We start from the raw sequence: 22,892 nt of genomic DNA on the forward strand, positions 1-22,892 counted from the left end.
CAGCCGAGACTGCAGAGTGCAGACCCAAATCCAGGACTGTCCGCTGTATTCAGAACGGCTGGGGCTAGAGATGAGCGGATGGATTTGCGGGTCTCTGGTCCAGCGACCAGGTCAGTGCTGCCCAAGGTCATGTCAAACAGATGACATGGTGACAAATCTGACCCCACACCGGAAGGTAAGAGATTCGCGGCCTCCCATCTACCCGCTAGGTACCTCTGACCTGGACACTGGACCAGAGTCCCATAAATCGATTTGCTCGTCTCTAGTTAGGACCTGTGGATGTATTTTTTTTATTCATTTATAGTTGTAGCAGCCAGAACTTTTTAATTTTTACATAAGCTTCACAATATGACATCTTTTTGGGGGGGTGATGGGTCTGTAAGGCCATGTTCATACGTCACATAAATATTGTTGTTTTTTTACTGCACTATTTTGCAGATGTCCGCACAAAAAGATGCAGTAAAAATCTTCTCTGGTTATTGCATTTTTGCTGCATTTTCTATGTGTTTTCTCTAGTGTTGAGCGCGCGTGTGTGTTGTTAACCCTTTTGGCAAGCACACTCGGGTGCTCCCCGAGTATTTGTGGTGTGCTCAGCATCTATGTTAAGTGTCGCCGTGGCTGCATGTGTCGCGGCTGTTAAACAGCTGTGACACATGCAGGGATTGCCTATTTGTTAGGCAATCCCTGGAGGTATCACAGCTGTCTAACATAGATGCCAAGCACACCGCAAATACTCATCAAGCACCTGAGCGTGCTCACCAAAAGGGTTAATAACACCTGCTCATTCAACACTAGTTTTCCTCCTTATTTAATGTGTTTTTGGTTCAGATTTGAAACCGTGCTATATACAGATGTAGAGCCTACAATGCACATCCAAATATACAAAATCCTCCCATACCGGTCAGTGTAAGCTGTGGCTCACAGCTTTTGCTACTGCTTACAATGATGCAGGTTGTGGATTGGAATCCCAGTGAGATCAGATCTCAATTCAATGTAAGTGTGTGAAGAGCAAAGAGATGCTGGCCTTGCCTCCTAAGGAGGAAGATCTACGGAGCAATGACGGCAGGAGAGAAGACCGCACAAAGTGAGTAGAAGTCAGCACACAGTCCTAAACTTCCAGGACAGTGGGACAGTACCGCTGGATTCGGGACAATTAGGAGCTATTCATTATTCATAAATGTGCTAGATTCGATTCTCACCCATATCTGGTCTTTCTATCTATTTTTACCATCAGTGTGGCATCCGTTTTCCTTGCAGGGGAAAAAAAAGTGTAAACCGCTTCTACCCATTTGACTGGGTTCAGACAAGCAAATGCTAAATCACCCGTATTTCATCCAAAAAGTACAGCTTCCTATGTTCATAATTGCAATAGATCCATGAAAAATGCATGACGTACGGATAGCAACCCATGAATTATCCATTTTTTTACCCACCCATTGACTTACAATAGGCAAGTCTGATCCAAAATATGGATCACAGTAGGTCATGCTAGATGTTTTATGGTGCCATATAGAGTGGGGAAAATAAGTATTTAATACACTATCGATTTTGCAAGTCTTCCCACCTACAAAGAACGGAAAGGTCTGTAATTTTTATGTGAGAGACAGAATCTAAAAATAAAAACCATAAAATCACATTGTATGATTTTTACATAACTAATTTGCATTTTATTGCATGAAATAAGTATTTGATGCAATAAAATACATGCTGTAACTGTAAAAGTCTGATCAAAGTATAAGCTTAATTCACCAGTTTGGAAAAAAACACTGCAAAGAAAAAAAAATTGAAATACCAGAATTTAATTTTTTCGCCTCCCGCAACACCGCAATGAGTTGCGATGGGAAGGGATTAAAATGTGGTAACTACCCCAAAAATGGTATCAATAAAAATGTCAGTTTATTGGCTCTGCATTGGGTCCGGCTGTCAGTCATGGCTGGGGGCACAGTAACAGCCGCTGCTCTATATTCTCACGCCGCCCCGCGACTGAAACCGAATGCTGCCAGGGAGAATAAGGTTAATTTTCTCCCTGCAGCGTTTGGCTACGTGTAGGTGCCAGGAAAGTTAGTAACTCGATTAACTCCGCATCTGCAGGTTAATAGCATTTTTATGGTGACAGTTTCCCTCTAAGAGATTTTTTTAATTTTCCAATTTCATTTCCAGGTGTTTTTCAAGTTCAAAGCTATGGAGTAAAATGCCAGAAAGTACATCATACTTCGAGTATGTTGAGTTTTATTTAATAGGCCACTGACTCCTAAAAATGCACAGCAAGATGAAATCAGATACTTTCATACTTTACAATAGTCTTGGTGTCATTTTAGCCCAAGGGTGAATCCACACATTGCAGATTTGTTGCAGAAATTTCTTTGATTGAGAATCAGTTCTATTTGTTTTATCATATGCATGGACCCACTTCAGATTAAAGGGAACCTGTTGTGTCCCCAAACACTATGAACCTGTAGATATGGGGTTAATCTGCAGGTTAATAGGGCACTGAAAGAACGGCTGCCCTAAGGAAATGAACTTCATTCCTCCCGGCAGTCTTGGGCTTTCAGTTATAGAGGCGCGGCTTCAGTCACCACTCAGTACATAGTGAGCAGCAGCTGTAACCATGCCCCGGCAGTGATGCCCTGCTGAGCCGGCTGTCAGTCAGTGCCGGGGTGTGGTTATAGCCGCTATTCACTATGTGCTGAGTGGTGACTGAAGCCGCGGCTCTATAACTGAAAGCCCAAGGCTGCCGGGAGGAATAAAGTTCATTCCCTCCTGGTAGCTGGGCTTTCAGTGCAGTGGCCACTTGGGGTCAGAACGCTATTAACCTGAAGATTAACCCCATACCTGCAGGTAAATAGCGATTTTTTTTTTTTTTTTTTTTTTTTTTTTTTTTTTTTTTTTTTTTTTTTTTTTTTTTTTTTTTTTTTACATGACAGGTTCCCTTTCAGTAATGGCTGAGCAATTCAGATGTTTTTTTTTTAAACTGGGATTGTGGTGTATTGTGATTGTAATTATTGCTAGTTTACCATGCAAAGTAAATGCTATGGATGTGTACTAACTGTTAGTAAGATGTACTGTCTTGCTGTAAAACTGGGCAGCCATTAACAATGAATCTATAAATCAGCATGCCCCCTAGCCCGCTGTGTGTGCCCGTACGCCTAGTCTCCTACTTACACACAAATGAGATTACATAGATATTCACATAGAATATATAGTTTTCCGCTTGGGACATAATGAATAAAGTCCCCCATAAATGTCCTTCTGAAGTTACTATCTTATTACAACCTACAAATGGGCACATAAGGTGAACGTTTTATATTCAGAATTTTCAGACGTACAATGAAAACACTACTGCAATTCAGTTATTGTTTTTTTTCATTGTATGGTAAAAATTACAATAACTATTTGTTCTCTGGGTCAGTACGATTATACTGATACCAGGGGCTTGCTTTTTGCAGCTGATTTGTTGTTTTCATTTATACCATTTTGTGTTACATCTCTTTTTAATCTATTCTGTGTCAGTACGATGAAAAGCAATATTTTTTGCATGTTTGTTACTTTTTTTTTTACGGTGTTCACCATACAGAATAAAAAACATGACAGTTTTATAGTTTGGGTCATTCCGGAGGCATTGATACCAGTTATATGTGTGTTTTTCTTTATTTTTCTTTAGACACAAAGGCTGCATTTTAGTGGGGAAACAGCTTTTCATGATTTTTGTGTTTTGTTTTTTTTACTCATTTTATTTAAAATGTTTTACTTTTTTACCTAGTCCCACTGTGGGATATGAATATTGTTCATTTTAATTGCTGGTCTTTTACATTGCAGTCCTCGTGTACTGTATTGCATGAGACCTCTGAGTTCGTGCACTCACACAGCCTTTTAGAGGTGGGTCTAACTTGCCACTGTACCCTGATGTCATCAGATGACCTCGGGATGCGATGGCTACTATCGGTACCCGCGAATATGATTGCAGGGGGACTAGTGTTCAAGGAGGAGTCCTTTTCCTCTTTTAACCACTTAGATGCAGCTGTCGTGATTGACAGTACATCTGAGGGGTTAATCGGCCCCGATCAGTTCCAAAACAAGTTGGGGCTAATGCCGTAAGGTTTCATCTGTCATATACAGCTGACACCTGCAGAATTTTTGCTCACTGGGGGGGCACTAAGCTCTTTTGGGGGGTGCTTTTTCAAGGAATAAGTCCCCTTAATGGCTGCTGTGAAAAGGCGTATCAGCGGTCGTTAAGGGGTTAAAGGGAACCTGTCAGGTCCCTGACTTCCAGACCAATAGGACCAAGACAATGTAACACTAAATTGATAAGTGTATCAGAAAGATGTAAGAAAAACCTGATGGGTCCTACACAGGAAGCAGACGGAGGTAGAGGACAGGCCTTTAGAAAGCTGTGGCTATCACATCACAATGGGTGACTATCTGGTGGGCGAGGCTTAGCCATCCTGTGTGGACCTGCTACTATACAGGGTAACATGTATGTGCCCGACCTGCAAGAGAAGGCAGGTAAGTATAAGGCTATGTGCCCACGATGCAAAATTGATGTGTATTTTTCCTGAGCGTTTCTGCCTCTTCCTGGCAGAAAAAACACATGCAGATTTTACATGCGTTTTTTCTGCCAGGGAGAAGCGTTTTTGCATGCATTTCGACATGCGTTTTTTCAAGCGATTATGAGCATCACTTGGAAAGTGCTTGACAAGTTGGTCACACAATATAAATCTATGCAACCGGCACAGATTCATATTGTGTGACCAACTTATGCTCGTTTAAATGCTGCATGAATAGTTAAAAAAAGAATTAAAATGTAAAAAAAAAAAAAAAATTATACTTACCTCTCCGGTGGCCCCCGGTCTCCTTTCTGGTGGCGTCCTCTGTCATCGGCGTCTCACTGTGTTCTGAAAGGACCTGCGTTGACGTCATTTAGTCAGCTGATGTCAGCGGTCGCATGACCATCACATGACTAAATGACGTCACCGCAGGTCCTTTCAGAACACCATGGGACGCCGAGGACAGAGCACGCCACCGGAGAGGCAAGTATAATGTTGTTTTTTTAAAATTTTTTTACGTTTTAATTCTTTTTTTTACTAATGGTACCCGGGTCGGATGAGAGTCCCGTTTTCTCCAGACCCGGGTACCATCCGCGCATTGAACCGCATAACATCCGCATGTATACATGCAGATGTTATGCGGTTCAATGCAAGTCAATGGCGGCGTTTTTGCCGCGATTACGCCCAAGAAATGGTTGTGCTGCGGATTTTTCCGCAATGATAATCCGCAGCGGAAATTTCTGCAGCATGTGCACAGCACATGCGGATTATCATTGGGAAACATGGCAGACAACTTAACAAGCGTTTTTAATGCGTTTTCGCGGCAGAAATTCGGCTGCGGAAACGCATTAAATCCGCATCGTGGGCACATAGCCTTACACCGTGGCTGAAGCCCATTTATACTGGCAACTATGGCTGTTAAATGATAGCCAAAGGCTACATGCAAGCTAGTCGGCTTTCATTTATTGGCCTGTTTAACCCTTTCCCAACATGATTGTCCCGTGCACATTTTCCGTTTTTCCTCTCTTTTTTCTGAGAGCCATAACGATTTTATTTCTCTGTCAACACAGCTGTACGAAGGCTTGTTTTTGATGGGACGAGTTGTATTTTTGAATGACACCATTCATTTTATCATGTGATGTACGGGAAAATAATTCTAAATGTGGCAAAATGACAAAAATAGGAGCAATTCCACAATTGTTGGGTTTTATTTTTACAGCACTATTTATATGGACATGACAATATGATTCTCCAGGTCAATACAATTACAGTGAAACCAAACGTTAAAAAAAACTATTGTGAATTGGTAAAAAATTTCAGAAATTCGTAAAAAAACAAAACACTGCTTGTCACCATTTTCCAAAACCCATATCTGTTTAATTTTTCGGTTGCTGGGGCTGTGTGAGGGCTAGCTTATTTGCGCTCTGAGCTGACGTTTTTAATGATCCCATGTTTGGTAGATGTGACTGCTTCATATTGCATTTTATTGTTGTATTGCAGTGTTGCAACAGCTGAAAGAAATCAAAATTCTGGTTGTTTTAACCCCATTTTTTTCATTACAGCATTTACCGATTGGGTTAATTACTTTCATATTTTGATAGATCATATTTTAAAGGACGTAGCGATATTGCATATGTGTACTTTTTTATTTCTTTATTTTTAATGTGAGGGGAGATTTATGTTTTTTCACATTTCACTGTTATTTGTAGTCCCCTTAGGGGACTTGAACCTGCCATAGGTCGATCGCTTGTACTATACAGTAATTCTGCAATATTGCTGTGTATAGCAAAAATCACTGTCTCCTATGAACGCCAGTCACGGGCTGGCTTTCATGGGAACATCACCATAATGGCCATGGAGATCTTCAGCAGATCCCCAGATGACATGGCAACTCATCGGTGCCCTGCAATGGGTCTATGGGCGGTTTGCCCAATCTGACATTTAGCCGTTTAACAGCTGTGGGTGCTGCTCTTCTTCACTCGTAGCTGTTAGAGGCAGATAATGGCTGAATAACACAGTCATCATCTGCTGGGAAAAAGGCAGACCTGATATATGACATACTAGTACTGATATGTGAGGGGGTGTGTGTTACATGTGTCTGATATGTGAGGAGTGGGTGTGCCGCATGCATCTGATATGTGAGCGGTGTGTGTTAGCTGCATGTGTCTGATATGTGAGCCGTGTGTGCCATTACATAGAATAGGACCTGAATAGCAGCTGCTAGGAAATAATGAGAAATTCTAAAAGTTAATATTTATGAAAATTTCATTATTTGGCCACCACTCTAGGGACAGCCAGGGCTAAGGTATCCTGCTCGACGATAGGTGCGGAACCTATTTAGGGACGATAGGGGAGTCAGGGTGTTGTTAGATCTGCCTAGGAGTATCCACTCTCGCTTTCCCTCCTTTTCTCATCGTCGTACGCTGGGTCCTTCCCATACCTACTGTAGCATGACATTGGGTGTTGTTAGATCTGCCTATTGGTCTCCACTCTCCCCTTCCATAGTTGCTGGGCTTCCCCCACTTTATACAGCCTGCAGAGCCACGTATCTAATCGTGATCTATCTAATCTAATTATACCAATCATGTATGATACAGCCCGTAAAGCTACCATCTAATCCTCAACATGTGATACTGCACTCAGAGCCATGTATCTAATCCCCATCATGTGATACAGCTCACTGAACCACATATCTAATCCCCATCATGTGTGGTAAAGCCCAGAGCAGATTATCTAATCCCCATCATATGTTATACAGCTTGCAGAGCCGCATACCTAATGCCCAGGAGATGTGGTATGATCAGACCATGTTCCTGTACGGTCAGACACGGCCATTACACAGTACACAGCAGGGGCACATTTATAAGATTATCTCATCACAGGAACATTTGAACACATCAAATTGTGGAACTACATTTTAATCAATAGATCTTTGAATAATAATAATTTTGCTCGTGGGAAAACCCTTTTACGCTTTTGCAAACGCCCAGAAGGGGAGGGGAGGAGTGATGTCCCACACATTCTAGAGGACCCTGCCCACTTCTACTACAGTTGTAATGTGAGCTAGCAGTGCTCTAGGGTTTCATGGCAAATTTCAGCAGCTGCTTCCCCTAGTGTTCAAAAGTGTTACATCAATTTTTTCATATTTTATAACATTAAAAAATGTTAATATTTAAAAAAAAAATTAATACTTTACATTTCTTTAATTGTTGAAAAAAAAATTAGGATGACACATTCCCTTTTAATAGGGTACCTACATACAGTGGGTAAGGAAAGTATTCAGACCCCTTTAAATTTTTCACTCTTTGTTTCATTGCAGCCATTTGGTAAATTCTAAAAAGTTCATTTTTTTCTCATTAAAGTACACTCTGCACCCCATCTTGACTGAAAAAAAACAGAAATGTAGACATTTTTGCAAATTTATTAAAAAAGAAAAACTGGAATATCACATGGTCATAAGTATTCAGACCCTTTGCTCAGACACTCATATTTAAGTCACATGCTGTCCATTTCCTTGTGATCCTCCTTGAGATGGTTCTACTCCTTCATTGGAGTCCAGCTGTGTTTAATTAAACTGATAGGACTTGATTTGGAAAGGCACACACCTGTCTATATAAGACCTCACAGCTCACAGTGCATGTCAGACCAAATGAGTATCATGAGCTCAAAGGAACTGCCCAAGGAGCTCAGAGACAGAATTGTGGCAAGGCACAGATCTGGTCAAGGTTACAAAAGAATTTCTGCAGTACTCAAGGTTCCTACGAGCACAGTGGCCTCCATAATCCTTAAATGGAAGAAGTTTGAGACCACCAGAAGTCTTCCTAGACCTGGCCGTCCAGCCAAACTGAGCAATCGTGGGAGAAGAGCCTTGGTGAGAGAGGTAAAGAAGAACCCCAAGATCACTGTGGCTGAGCTCCAGAGATGCAGTAGGGAGATGGGAGAAAGTTCCACAAAGTCAATTATCACTGCAGCCCTCCACCCGTCGGGCCTTTATGGCAGAGTGGCCCAAGGGAAGCCTCTCCTCAGTGCAAGACATATGAAAGCCCGCATAGAGTTTTCTCAAATACACATGAAGGACTCCCAGACTACGAGAAATAAGAAGATTCTCTGGTCTGATGAGACGAAGATAGAACTTTTTGGTGATAATTCTAAGCGGTATGTGTGGAGAAAACCAGGCACTGCACATCACTTGCCCAATACAATCCCAACAGTGAAATGTGGTGGTGGCAGCATCATGCTATGGGGGTGTTTTTCAGCTGCAGGGACAGGACGACTGGTTGCAATTGAAGGAAACATGAATGCGGCCAAGTACAGAGATATCCTGGATGAAAACCTCTTCCAGAGTGCTCTGGACCTCAGACTTGGCCGAAGGTTCACCTTCCAACAAGACAATGACGCTAAGCACACAGCTAAAATAACAAAGGAGTGGCTTCAGAACAACTCTGTGACCATTCTTGACTGGCCCAGCCAGAGCCATGACCTAAACCCAATTGAGCATCTCAGGAGAGACCTGAAAATGGCTGTCCACCAACGTTCACCATCCAACCTGATGGAACTGGAGAGGATATGCAAGGAAGAGTGGTAGAGGTTCCCCAAATCCAGGTGTGAAAAACTTGTTGCATCATTCTCAAGAAGATTCATGGCTGTACTAGCTCAAAATGGTGCTTCTACTTAATACTGAGCAAAGGGTCTGAATACTTATGACCATGTGATATTTCAGTTTTTCTTTTTTAATAAATTTGCAAAAATTTCTACATTTCTGTTTTTTTTCAGTCAAGATGGGGTGCAGAGTGTACATTAATGAGAAAAAAAATTAATTTTTTAGAATTTACCAAATGAAACAAAGACTGCTTGTCATGGTTTTACCGCGACAGAGAGGGGACAAAATATTGCAGTGTCTGATTTAACGTACTCCTGCACTGATTAGAAGCTCTTCAGCATCATATTAAACAGTACAGGTTTCTGCTAGCAGTGAATGGGTTAATCTGTTCAGTTGAGAGCTCCTAGAACTTTCCTGCTTTGATGGTCTCAGTTGTTCAGTGTTGGCCACTCCCCTCTGCTATATATATCGGGCATTGCCAGTGTTAGTTCATACTGCCTGGGTCTGGAGTTGGAGGTGTTGGTTGCTGGAGGTTTTCTTTGGAGAGTTGTTCAAAAGACTTTTGCTTTGTGTTTGTCTGTCTACAGATCATCAACCTCTCCAATTTTGTTTCTCCTTCCTTAACTCCTCGGTGTTCCACTCTGTTGTTTGTGATTGCATTTTGTACGATTGGTATTTTCATTTATCCTTGTCTGACTTCCCTTGTTTGTCTGGTTAGTGTATTCTTATACACTTCTACTCTCCACTTCCCTGGATGGGGGAGGGGACAGATAAGGGTTGATAAAGGAGCTCAGTAAGGCACGTGGCCCCAGTGTTGTCACCATCAGAAGTAATCCGGGGAGCAGGGATAGACCAGGGCACCCCCTAGATTGAGGGATAGGGAAGGACCCCTAGCCCCAGGATATCCTGCAACAGTGCTATGACATTTCTTTGGATTATTCGGTAAAAAAAAGGAAGTTGCACAACTGGAATGAAGTGTCACATCTCAGATCAACTATATTTTATGTAAATAAATAAAAGAATAAAATAAAGACTCAGACACTTCATTGATAGTTAAAATCATGTGAAGTTTATTATATGCTTTATATGTGCTGGTTACCTCCCATCACTCACAAAGAGCGTACAGCAACACTCAGGACAGGAAAAACCCCCAGTGGAGGAAACCTGTAGGGAATCCATGGCTGCTGTACTGCTCTTCCTCCGGGCATACTAAGGGAGGTTACCACTATAAAATATGACAAGAGTGACAAAATAACAAGTGTGTACAGTATATAGTGTGTACAGAATATAGTGTGTGTGTACAGCTTATGGGGTGTCTGTGTGTGTTGTCTGTTTACAATAGGGTGTCCATTTTCTGTATGTGATTATTAAGAATACTTCTCGTTTCTCCAGTTCTTCATCCGTCTTGTCTTCTAGATGTTCTTCTTGTAGGTCCGGCAGTTATGTTCCCTATCCTGGCAGCAGTACATCTAAATATTCTAAAAAAAATAATAGAGAAACATATAATAAGCATATGGATGTTACCAAGTCCTACTATATAAATGTCTCATTACTAAGGGTAAGACAGTGGGTTTTATTTTACAAAACGTACTGATAGTTCATTTTCCACATTGTAGGAGGAATATTCTTCTTACCAATATTCATCCAGAATAAATTATCACTTGGGAGAAATTTCTTTTAGATTTGAACTATACATTTATATCCTTAAACCCTTTTGCCAGACCAACATTACTCTTACCAGAGATGAGCATGGATCTGCTGTTTCGGTTTCCTCCCTTGTGTCTGTCCGGCATTAGATGTTCTCGTCCTCCTTGCATGGAATGATGTTACAGAGAGAGCAGGATGGGGCATTATTCCTCCTGAACCAGCGCACTGCCCAGCTGTGATGGATGTTCCTGTCTCTTTTCCATGCCCAATGGTCAGGGTCTTGTGCCATGATCTAAAATGAAATAAATGATTATAATCAAAGTTTAAAGGGAATCTATCACCATTAATCATAATCCAATTTTCTATCTATTTTAGTTCTAATGAGGCTGGTGTGATGACTTTGAAAATCCATCAGAATGACTTTAGAACTTATTAAAGTTTCCCTGCTTGATATTTAAACAAGCATTTCATTAGTCCAGCTATGCTCAACCTAATATCAGGATTACATGACAATTTTGACAAGAATATTCAAAGCAAGTGTTATTTGGTTACAGATCAGCTTAAATTATTCTTGCTGCATATTGCTAACCAGATCACAGGTGGTCCGATTCACCCAAGCCCGAAATCCCATTCTGGAGAGCAGCACGTCGCGTGAGTGTAGTAGACGGTCCTTCTTCATGCTCCACGTCCATTCAAGGGCCCAGCAGTAGATCTCCCGTTGATATGGCACGTCCTCTTCAAACTGGTTGGCTAAAAACCTGGAGGAAGAGAAATTAAACCAAATAAATTATTGCACACTTCAGAACAAAATACAGAAAAATAATAAGCAACAAGTGCAATTATTATGTATTTAGCTGAGTGGTAGAAGAGATATCTTGTTTTTACAATAACATAAAAACAAAATGATATACCGTATTTTTCAGACCATAAGACGCACTTTTTTTCCCCAATATTTGGGAGGAAAATGGGGGTGCGTCTTATGGTCCGAACGTTACCTGCGGTGGTGGTAAAGTGGGATTGCAGGGCCCTCCAGGAAAGCGGTGGTGGTAGCGGCGGCGGCAGCAGAGGTGAGGCAGAGTGGCTGGGGGTGGCACCTGTGCCTGGCCAGGGCCGATGTCAAGTTGTGAGCGGCATCGAGCAGTGAAGCAGTGCGGCCTGCGCAGGTTTTCGGTGTGCGCGGCCATCCTCCTAGAGCTGTGATCTACAGGAAAAGGGCCACCCGAGCCGGCGCATGCACAGGCCGGTAGCTCCGGCGGCCATTTTCCTGTAGATCACAGCTCTAGGAAGATGGCCTCGCACTCTGGAAACCTGCGCAGGCCGCACTGCTTCGCCGCTCACAGCCCGGCACCGACCACAGCCCGGTACAGACCCCAGCCCGAGATCCTGGCCTCAGCCAGAGGCTCCGGCCCCAGCCAGAGGCCCTGGCCAGAGTCTCCAGCCCCAGCCAGAGGCCCCGGCCTCGGCCCCAGCCAGAGGTCCAAGCCCCAGCCAGAGGCCTCGGTCCTGGCCCCAGCCTCGCCCCCAGCCAGATGCCTTGGCCCCAGCCAGAGGCGCCAGCCTCAGCCCCAGCAAGATGTCTTGGCCCCGGCCCCAGCCCGAGGCCCCGGCCTCGGCCCCAGCCAGAGGCCTCCGCACAGGAACCGGCCAGGCTGAGGGCCTCATCCAGGCACTGGCCCGGCTGCAGCCGCCGACTTCCTGAGGGACCCTGCCTCCTTTGACCCTCTCTCCACTGCCCCCCAGGTAAGATACCGTACCTATTCAGACTATAAGATGGACCCCCCCATCTTATAAAAAATATTTAATTTTTATTTTCCACCCCAAAATTTGGGTTGCGTCTTATGGTCCGGTGCGTCTTATAGTCCGAAAAATACGGTATATATAAATGTGTAACAATAAAAGAGACTCACAGAGCTGGAAAGAAGAAGGTTCCGTATTCTGAAGTTCGCAGTCCTGCTCTCCTAAAGTAAGTGATGACCATGGCGAGGAGATACTAGAGGGATGAAAAGCAGAGTTAGTGTCTATATAATTCAGAACATACTGTATATCAGTGTATTCCTATGTTTACTAATATCTGTCCACTATTACAGAAGAATAAGCCCTTTATTTCCATATGATGAATCCGAATGATTTCTTATCCCTCACTACAATAATACCTTGTCCGAAATCTTAAGACAGCTGTCCCTGGCTAGAAAACACCTGATGTACTCTTCTTCTACAAAAATGAAAAAATATAATTATTTCACTATGAGCTATTTAATGAAAACCTTTGTAATGCTGCCGATCTTAAATAAAAGGGGTTCTAGAGCACTTAAAGGGAATCTGTCACCACTTTGGAGTTATCAGACCTCTACTATAGCCATACAGAGTATAGAAAAGTAAATCTATACATACTGTACCTGTATGGCCCATAGCAGAGGTCTGATTGCAGAGAAAAGCGCTTTAATCAATTCTATTCTGTACAGGCTTGGCGTCCGGGGAACGCAAAGCAATCCCCGCCTATGTGCTTATTCCCCCAAATACCCGCCTTTATGTTTATTTATCATATTCCCCCCCACTGTACATCACAGGGCCCTGTGACGTGCAAGGGCGGGGTGAATATGATAAATAAACATATAGGCGGGGATTTGGGGGAATAATAAGAACATAGGCGGGGATTGCTTGGTGTCCCCCGGACGCCAAGCCTGTACAAAATAGAATTGATTAAAGTGCTTTTCTCTGCAATCAAACCTCTACTATGGGCCATACAGGTATGTATAGATTTACTTTTCTATACTATGTATGGCCATAGTAGAGGTCTGATATCTCCAAAGTGGTGACAGATTCCCTTTAATTAATGATAGCTTATGCTCAGGATAGCTCATCATCAATATCGGATTGGTGGAGATTCAACACCCGACACCCACTAATCAGATTGTGATGAATGATTTGCCATCACTATTTAAGTAATAATTACCCCCTTTAAAATATAACAAGCGGCCATGCTATCAAACATCTATGAGATATCATTAAATGAGTCCCAGAGTGAGCGGTTCAGAAAAGTGAAGAGGCTTTCAGGAAGAACACGAAGCCTGATTCATCATTTGTGTTTTTAAGTTACCCTTTTTTTTGTCTTGCCTTTTTTGCAGATTTTTTGGTACCAAATTCAGCAAAACGGCTCATTTAACTAATGAGTTTTGCACAAAATGCAAAATGGCCTTTTTTTGTCTTTAACTGGTTTTGCAACTTTTTAGCAAGAAAAGTTGCATGCCTTGCAAAATGTAAAAAAAAAACCCACCAAAATAACTGGCGTACATAAAATCAGTCTAGAAGAGGAGTAGAGTAGAGTTGTGTCAAAAACATGTGGAAAAGCTGCATACACGTAAAATTAGAAAATTTACTAAACAACAAAAGAAAACTTGAAAAAAAGGCACAAATCATTTAATAAATTTGTCGCAAGTCAAAAAGTTACTAATTGAGAGGCTTCCATGCCAAAGAATGCAATGATGTATTGGACTCATTGACCTCATTATTGGGGCTATGACATTACGGTCATTCATTTCTTTGGTATTAGATGTCTCCGCTGGCAGCAGAATATCAGTCTACTGAGCTAGAATTCTCCCAATAAAAGCCAAATGATTGTATTGTAGATCGGTAGGATGTGGAGTAATCTAATCTGATCTAATATAAATAGCCCTGACCCAACATAGTGTTCGGTCCAGTCTGCTGTATGTCTATCATATACTAGGTGCAATATAAAATGTATTGTCTATCACATCCTACGTGTAATAGGCTGAGAGAGAAACTATTCCCTACATGTTTCTTTAATGTTTCAGACATAAATACATTAATATAGAAATACATGCCATATAATGTAATACTTTGTGTCTGGAATCGGTGGAAGGTGCAATGAGTCTTACCAAGGAGTGTGAAGAAAGCTGCCCGCTCTTCTGGCTGCGGGATGTCATCTTCTGTCTTCTTCCTCTTGGCCGCTTCCTGGGCGGCAGACTGTGAACTGTGATAGAAGAAATAGATATTTTATTGGGAATTTCCCATTGATTTCTATGTATTTTGGGCTCATTCGCATTAGTGCTTTATTACAGGGGTTTTTGATTGCTGATGCAGTTTGTGTTGACTGATCAGTCATGATCAAGTCTTTACAAATGTAGAAAAACAGAAAGGATACAGCTCACCATGCTGTGTAGTCCACATGTCACGGTTATAGTCTGTGTGGTGGATGCTGATCCTGCTGGAGAAGTGCAGCCGATAGTCAGGAGAACAAGCAGAAAATTGGCACTTCCATCCAGCGATATATATGAAAAGTACGCTGCATCCAGAACGCTAGTAATCGTGGGCGCGCAGCCCTAATGGTGCAGCAGCGGTATACAAGTACTGCAATAGCAATTAAACACTGCCTATATGCCTGCTCAAGTCTAACCTCTCCCTCCTATAACAACTCTCCCTGAACTGCTTCCAGAGGAGAGTGTGCCGAGCATCGCGTCACCGTCACTAACATGGCTATGGCATTACCGTGTATGACAGACAATCCCCACATGTTTATTGGCTGTCTAACAGCGAAACATGCGGGGCAGGGACTCCAGCATAGCGCTCGAGCACCCATGATACATGATCGAGTGACGAGCGTACTGAAGCATCACGATGCTCCATCGAATATCAAGCAGTGGCAAACACTCTTACTCATCACTAGCGGTGAGATGTAATGGTCACTATGGATCTGCTCGTGTATGGAGTGTGATGGCTGCAGTGATGTAACCTCATCTACTTACCACTCCTCTTCATACTGGGCGATCAGTTCTCTCTTCCGCTTCCTCATGTCCATCCTTCCTCTTCTTCCTGGAAACATACAGAAAAGGTTAAAACATGAATATGTGAGGCATGACCCTTTCTAAAGACCCCCTATTAGGGTATGTTCACATGTGAAATTTTTGGCACATTTTTCCTAAGAAAAACGCAGCATTTTGCTGTTCTGGTAAAGTCTATGAGATGTCTGAAATCTCGTGCACATGCTGCTTATTTTTTTCCTTGCAGACATATCAAGAACTCATGCAAAAACATTTTTCCTGCCAACAGACAGGTTTTTGATGCAGACTGAACATGTCATATTCAACATCTCTACATACCCATAGAGTTCTACTGACAACCTAATGTGCAACCCATAGATTGACTCCATTACATGTGCTGCACTATTGCAGCTTCACTGACTCAATTACTGCTTAGTTGTAATACCCAACATGACCCAATGACAGAAGTGGCGCTGTATCTAGACGACAAAGCAAACCCTATTTTGCACTTATAAATGAAAAAAATAATTCACCGCTTGTATATGTCTACACAGATAGATTTTATGTCTTATGATAAGAAAAAAAACATCTACATTGTACTGACTGTAGTGTGATCCGCCATATAAACCTCTGTATATATCCGGTACCTCCCTGTATAGTAACTGATGATCCAGTGCAATATTCTCCATATCTCCACTATAGTGTGATATAATTATGATATACAGGCTAATAATGACCATGCACTTCTATATATTAGATCTGGCGATATCTTGGAGAAATATGTGGCCCAGTGGTTTCCAGATTAATATTTACACATCATTATCCACATTTTTTATATTTATTTAAAGTCACCAAATCTTACCCTATTTATCCATAATCACCCCGCTATCTATATTTGGGTTTTTATGGGGAAATTATTTGCTTTTTTATATCCAATTAATTTCAGTTTTCTGATAATATAGATCCCAACTGTCAGAATCCGGGATGACATAAATCTGCAGCTTCTTCATCACACAGTGATACTCACCTCTGTAGAGCGGCAGGCAGCGGCTGTCAATCAATCCGCAGGTAACAATCCGGGTGTCAATCAATCCGCAGGTAACAATCCGGGTGTAAATCAATCCGCAGGTAACAATCCGGGTGTAAATCAATCCGCAGGTAACAATCCGGATGTAAATCAATGAGCAGGTAACAATCCGGGTGTAAATCAATCCGCAGGTAACAATCCGGGTGTAAATCAATCAGCAGGTAACAATCCGGGTGTAAATCAATCCGCAGGTAACAATCCGCGTGTAAATCGATCCACAGGTAACAATCCGGGTGTAAATCGATCAGCAGGTAACAATCCGCGTGTAAATCAATCCGCAGGTAACAATCCGGGTGTAAATCCAAAAAAGAGTCGCTTCTATGGATCAATAAGGAGCCGGTCCTATCTCTAATAGAGCTATCGCAGACTGGCACCAACTGACAGGTTTTTTCTTGCTTTAAGTTCAAATCCTGCGATGCGATTGGTTGTTGGTTGCGGCACATGCCATGATGATGCGGTGATAGATTTAAAGGGAAAGCGCAATCTAATAATATTATAAGGAGATACAGTGTATTACTTTATTATCCATCTTTATAGTTTTCATCCTTACTCTTGTTAGTGTTATTTGGAAAAGCAGCCATGTTGTTTCCATGATTGTAATACAATATGTTGTACATTTATAGACTTTTATCTTTAGGTTTTATCAGTGAATGGGATTTTACACTTGTAATAAAACTTCAGCTTGCTCTTTTCTGACGTCCTCCCAAATTATTTGATGTTTGGAAAACCGCAGCAGTGAAATAATGGTGACACTAAAGTCATGTGATGTGAGATGTGTGAAGCATATACAGGTGCTTCTCACAAAATTAGAATATCATCAAAAAGTTAATTTACAGTGGGTATGGAAAGTATTCAGACCCCTTTAAATTTTTCACTCTTTGTTTCATTGCAGCCATTTGGTAAATTCTAAAAAGTTCATTTTTTTCTCATTAAAGGACACTCTGCACCCCATCGTGACTGAAAAAAAACAGAAATGTAGAAATTTTTGCAAATTTATTAAAAAAGAAAAACTGAAATATCACATGGTGATACTGTAAGTATTCAGACCCTTTGCTCAGACACTCATATTTAAGTCACATGTTGTCCATTTCCTTGTGATCCTCCTTGAGATGTTTCTACTCCTTCATTGGAGTCCAGCTGTGTTTAATTAAACTGATAGGACTTGATTTGGAAAGGCACACACCTGTCTATATAAGACCTCACAGCTCACAGTGCATGTCAGACCAAATGAGAATCATGAGCTCAAAGGAGCTGCCCAAGGAGCTCAGAGACAGAATTGTGGCAAGGCACAGATCTGGCCAAGGTTACAAAAGAATTTCTGCATTACTCAAGGTTCCTAAGAGCACAGTGGCCTCCATAATCCTTAAATGGAAGAAGTTTGGGACCACCAGAAGTCTTCCTAGACCTGGCCGTCCAGCCAAACTGAGCAATCGTGGGAGAAGAGCGGTGGTGAGAGAGGTAAAGAAGAACCCCAAGATCACTGTGGCTGAGCTCCAGAGATGCAGTAGGGAGATGGGAGAAAGTTCCACAAAGTCAATTATCACTGCAGCCCTCCACCCGTCGGGCCTTTATGGCAGAGTGGCCCGACGGAAGCCTCTCCTCAGTGCAAGACATATGAAAGCCCGCAGCATAGAGTTTGCTCAAAACCACATGAAGGACTCCCAGACTATGAGAAATAAGATTCTCTGGTCTGATGAGACGAAGATAGGACTTTTTGGTGATAATTCTAAGCGGGATGTGTGGAGAAAACCAGGCACTGCTCATCACTTGCCCAATACAATCCCAACAGTGAAACATGGTGGTGGCAGCATCATGCTATAGGGGTGTTTTTCAGCTGCAGGGACAGGATGACTGGTTGCAATTGAAGGAAACATGAATGCGGCCAAGTACAGAGATATCCTGGATGAAAACCTCTTCCAGAGTGCTCTGGACCTCAGACTTGGCCGAAGGTTCACCTTTCAACAAGACAATGACCCTAAGCAAACAGCTAAAATAACGAAGGAGTGGCTTCAGAACAACTCTGTGACCATTCTTGACTGGCCCAGCCAGAGCCCTGACCTAAACCTAATTGAGCATCTCCGGAGAGACCTGAAAATGTTTGTCCACCAACGTTCACCATCCAACCTGATGGAACTGGAGAGGATCTGCAAAGAAGAATGGCAGAGGATCCCCAAATCCAGGTGTGAAAACTTGTTGCATCATTCTCAAGAAGACTCATGCTCAAAAGGGAGCTTCTACTCAATACTGAGCAAAGGGTCTGAATACTTATGACCATGTGATATTTCAGTTTTTCTTTTTTTAATAAATTTGCAAAAATTTCTACATTTCTGTTTTTTTCAGTCAAGATGGGGTGCAGAGTGTACTTTAATGAGAAAAAAATGAACGTTTTAGAATTTGCAATGAAACAAAGAGTGAAAAATTTAAAGGGGTCTAAACACTTTCCGTTCCCACTGTATTTCAGTTCTTCAATACAAAAAGTGAAACTCATATATTATATAGTCATTACAAACAGAGTGATGTATTTCAAGTGTTTATTTCTGTTAATGTTGATGATTATGGCTTACAGCCAATGAAAACACAAAAGTCATTATCTCAGTAAATTAGAATACTTTATAACAACAGCTTGAAAAAAGTGTTTAAAATCCGAAATGTTGACCTACTGAGATGTATGTTCAGTAAATGCAGTCAATACTTGGTCGGGGCTCCTTTTGCATCAATTACTGCATCAATGCGGCGTGGCATGGAGGCGATCAGCCTGTGGCACTGCTGAGGTGTTATGGAAGCCCAGGTTGCTTTGATAGAAGCCTTCAGCTCGTCTGCATTGTTGGGTCTGGTGTCTCTCATCTTCCTCTAGATTCTCTATGTGGTTAAGGTCAGGCAAGTTTGCTGCCCAATCAAGCACAGTGATACTGTTGTTTTTAATCCAGGTATTGGTACTTTTGGCAGTGTGGACAGGTGCCAAGTCCTGCTGGAGAATGAAATTTCCATCTCCAAAAAGCTTGTCGGCAGAGAGAAGCATGAAGTGCTCTAAAATTTCCTGGTAGACAGCTGCGCTGACTTTGGTCTTGATAAAACACAATGGACTTACACCAGTAGATGACATGGCTCCACAAACCATCACTGATTGTGGAAACGTCACACTAGACATCAAGCAGCTTGGATTGTGGCCTCTCCAGACTCTGGGACCTTGATTTCCAAATGAAATGCAAAATTTACTTTCATCTGAAAACAACACCTTGGACCACTGAGCAACAGTCCAGGTCTTTTTCTCCTTGGCCCAGGTAAGACGCTTCTGACGTTGTCTATTGGTCATGAGTGGCTTGACACAAGGAATGCAACACTTGTAGTCCATGTCCTGGATACGTCTGTGTGTGGTGGCTCTTGAAGCAATGACTCCAGCAGCAGTTCACTCCTTGTGAATCTTCCCCAAATTTTTGAATGGCCTTTTCTGAACAATCCTTTCAAGGCTGCGGTTATCCTGGTTGCTTGTGCACCTTTTTCTACCACACGTTTTCCTTCCACTCCACTTTCCATTAATATGCTTGGATACAGCACTCTGTGAACAGCCAGCTTCTTTAACCATGACATTTTGTGGCTTAAACTCCTTGTGGAGTGTGTCAATGACTGCCTTCTGGACATCTGTCAAGTCAGCAGTCTTCCCCATGATTGTGGAGCCTACTGAAATAGACTAAGGGACCTTTTCATACGCTAGGTGTTTTTTGTTAATTATTCTAATTTACTAAGATAATGACTTTTGTGTTTTCATTGGCTGTAAGCAATAATTATCAACATTAACAGAAATACACACTAGAAATAGATCACTCTGTTTGTAATGACTCTATATAATATAGGAGTTTCACCTTTTTGTTTTGAAGAACTGAAATAAATTTATTTTTTGATGATATTGTAGTTTTGTGAGAAGCACCTGTATATGATGGAGCATTCAGTGTACGTGGAGTAAGGGAACAATTGTCATCTGCTTTCTTGCTTCCTGTAAAGTCAATATGTAAAGAGACTCATTATTATTCGTCATTTTTATATTTGTGTTTTTTTATTTTTTCCAATCTAAGGGGAAATATAAATTGAAAAATGAAAATACATGTTTGTTTTACATATTTTTTTTCTAGCTTTTTTTTTATGACCACAGAGTCTGACAAAACAACATTTTTTTATTGTAATTTACAAATTTAACATTAATTTAACATTTTAATTTACAAATATTTTTATACAGTACAGACCAAAAGTTTGGACACACCTTCTCATTTAAAGCTTTTTCTGTATTTTCATGCCTATGAAAATTGTACATTCACACTGAAGGCATCAAAACTATGAATTAACACATGTGGAATTATATACTTAACAAAAAAAGTGTGAAACACCTGAAAATATGTCTTTTATATTCTAGGTTCTTCAAAGTAGCCACCTTTTGCTTTGATGACTGCTTTGCACACTCTTGGCATTCTCTTGATGAGCTTCAAGAGGTAGTCACCGGAAATGGTTTTCACTTCACAGGTGTGCCCTGTCAGGTTTAATAAGTGGGATTTCTTGCCTTATAAATGGGGTTGGGACCATCAGTTGTGTTGTGCAGAAGTCTGGTGGATACACAGCTGATAGTCCTACTGAATAGACTGTTAGAATTTGTATTATGGCAAGAAAAAAGCAGCTAAGTAAAGAAAATAGAGTGGCCATCATTACTTTAAGAAATGAAGGTCAGTCAGTCCGAAAAATTGGGAAAACTTTGAAAGTGTCCCCAAGTGCAGTTGCAAAAACCATCAAGCGCTACAAAGAAACTGGCTCACATGAGGACCGCCCCAGGAAAGGTAGACCAAGAGTCACCTCTGCTTCTGAGGATAAGTTTATCCGAGTCACCAGCCTCAGAAATCGCAGGTTAACAGCAGCTCAGATTAGAGACCAGGTCAATGCCACACAGAGTTCTAGCAGCAGACACATCTCTACAACAACTGTTAAGAGGAGACTTTGTGCAGCAGGCCTTCATGGTAAAATAGCTGCTAGGAAACCACTGCTAAGGACAGGCAACAAGCAGAAGAGACTTGTTTGGGCTAAAGAACACAAGGAATGGACATTAGACAAGTGGAAATCTGTGCTTTGGTCTGATGAGTCCATATTTGAGATCTTTGGTTCCAACCACCGTGTCTTTGTGCAACGCAGAAAAGGTGAACGGATGGACTCTACATGCCCGCTTCCCACCATGAAGCATTGAGGAGGAGGTGTGATGGTGTGGGGGTGCTTTGCTGGTGACACTGTTGGGGATTTATTCAAAATTGAAGGCATACTGAACCAGCATGGCTACCACAGCATCTGGCAGCGGCATGCTATTCCATCCGGTTTGCGTTTAGTTGGACCATCATTTATTTTTCAACAGGACAATGACCCCAAACACACCTCCAGGCTGTCTAAGGGCTATTTGACCTAGAGGGAGAGTGATGGGGTGCTACGCCAGATGACCGGGCCTCCACAGTCACCAGACCTGAACCCAATCGAGATGGTTTGGGGTGAGCTGGACTGCAGAGTGAAGGCAAAAGGGCCAACAAGTGCTAAGCATCTCTGGGAACTCCTTCAAGATTGTTGGAAGACCATTTCCGGTGACTACCTCTTGAAGCTCATCAAGAGAATGTCAAGAGTGTGCAAAGCAGTCATCAAAGCAAAAGGTGGCTACTTTGAACAACCTAGAATATAAGACATATTTTCAGTTGTTTCACACTTTTTTGTTAAGTATATAATTGCACATGTGTTAATTCATAGTTTTGATGTCTTCAGCGTGAATGTACAATTTTCATAGTCATGAAAATACAGAAAAATCTTTAAATGAGAAGGTGTGTCCAAACTTTTGGTCTGTACTGTATATCAGACATATGGTTTTAAACAATGGTTTGGACTGGAAGAGGCTTACCTCTTCTTGAATATTGTTTTAATTATTTATTTATTTATTGCTATTTCTTTATTTTTTACTTGGACAAATCTAAAATTGGGAAACAGAATGCACAATAGGGTGATACCCTATGAAGGGACAGTAGGAGAGTTCTGGTTACGCTCACCTGTGACCATTTCTCCTACACTCCAATCATTTCTTCTCAACAATTTGTCCTTTTATTGATGTGTTATCATTTCTATATACAGTTCTCTTCTTTCTTCTGTCCCCTTTCCCTCATCTGCCCAGGTGGCTCCTCCGCTAAATATTCCCTTTATGGCTTCTATTCACTGGCCCATCATGGGTT

This window comes from Phyllobates terribilis, unplaced genomic scaffold (assembly GCF_046119375.1).
Source record: "Phyllobates terribilis strain yellow unplaced genomic scaffold, ASM4611937v1 Scaffold_2__4_contigs__length_985480577, whole genome shotgun sequence".
Classification (NCBI taxonomy): Eukaryota; Metazoa; Chordata; class Amphibia; order Anura; family Dendrobatidae; genus Phyllobates; species Phyllobates terribilis.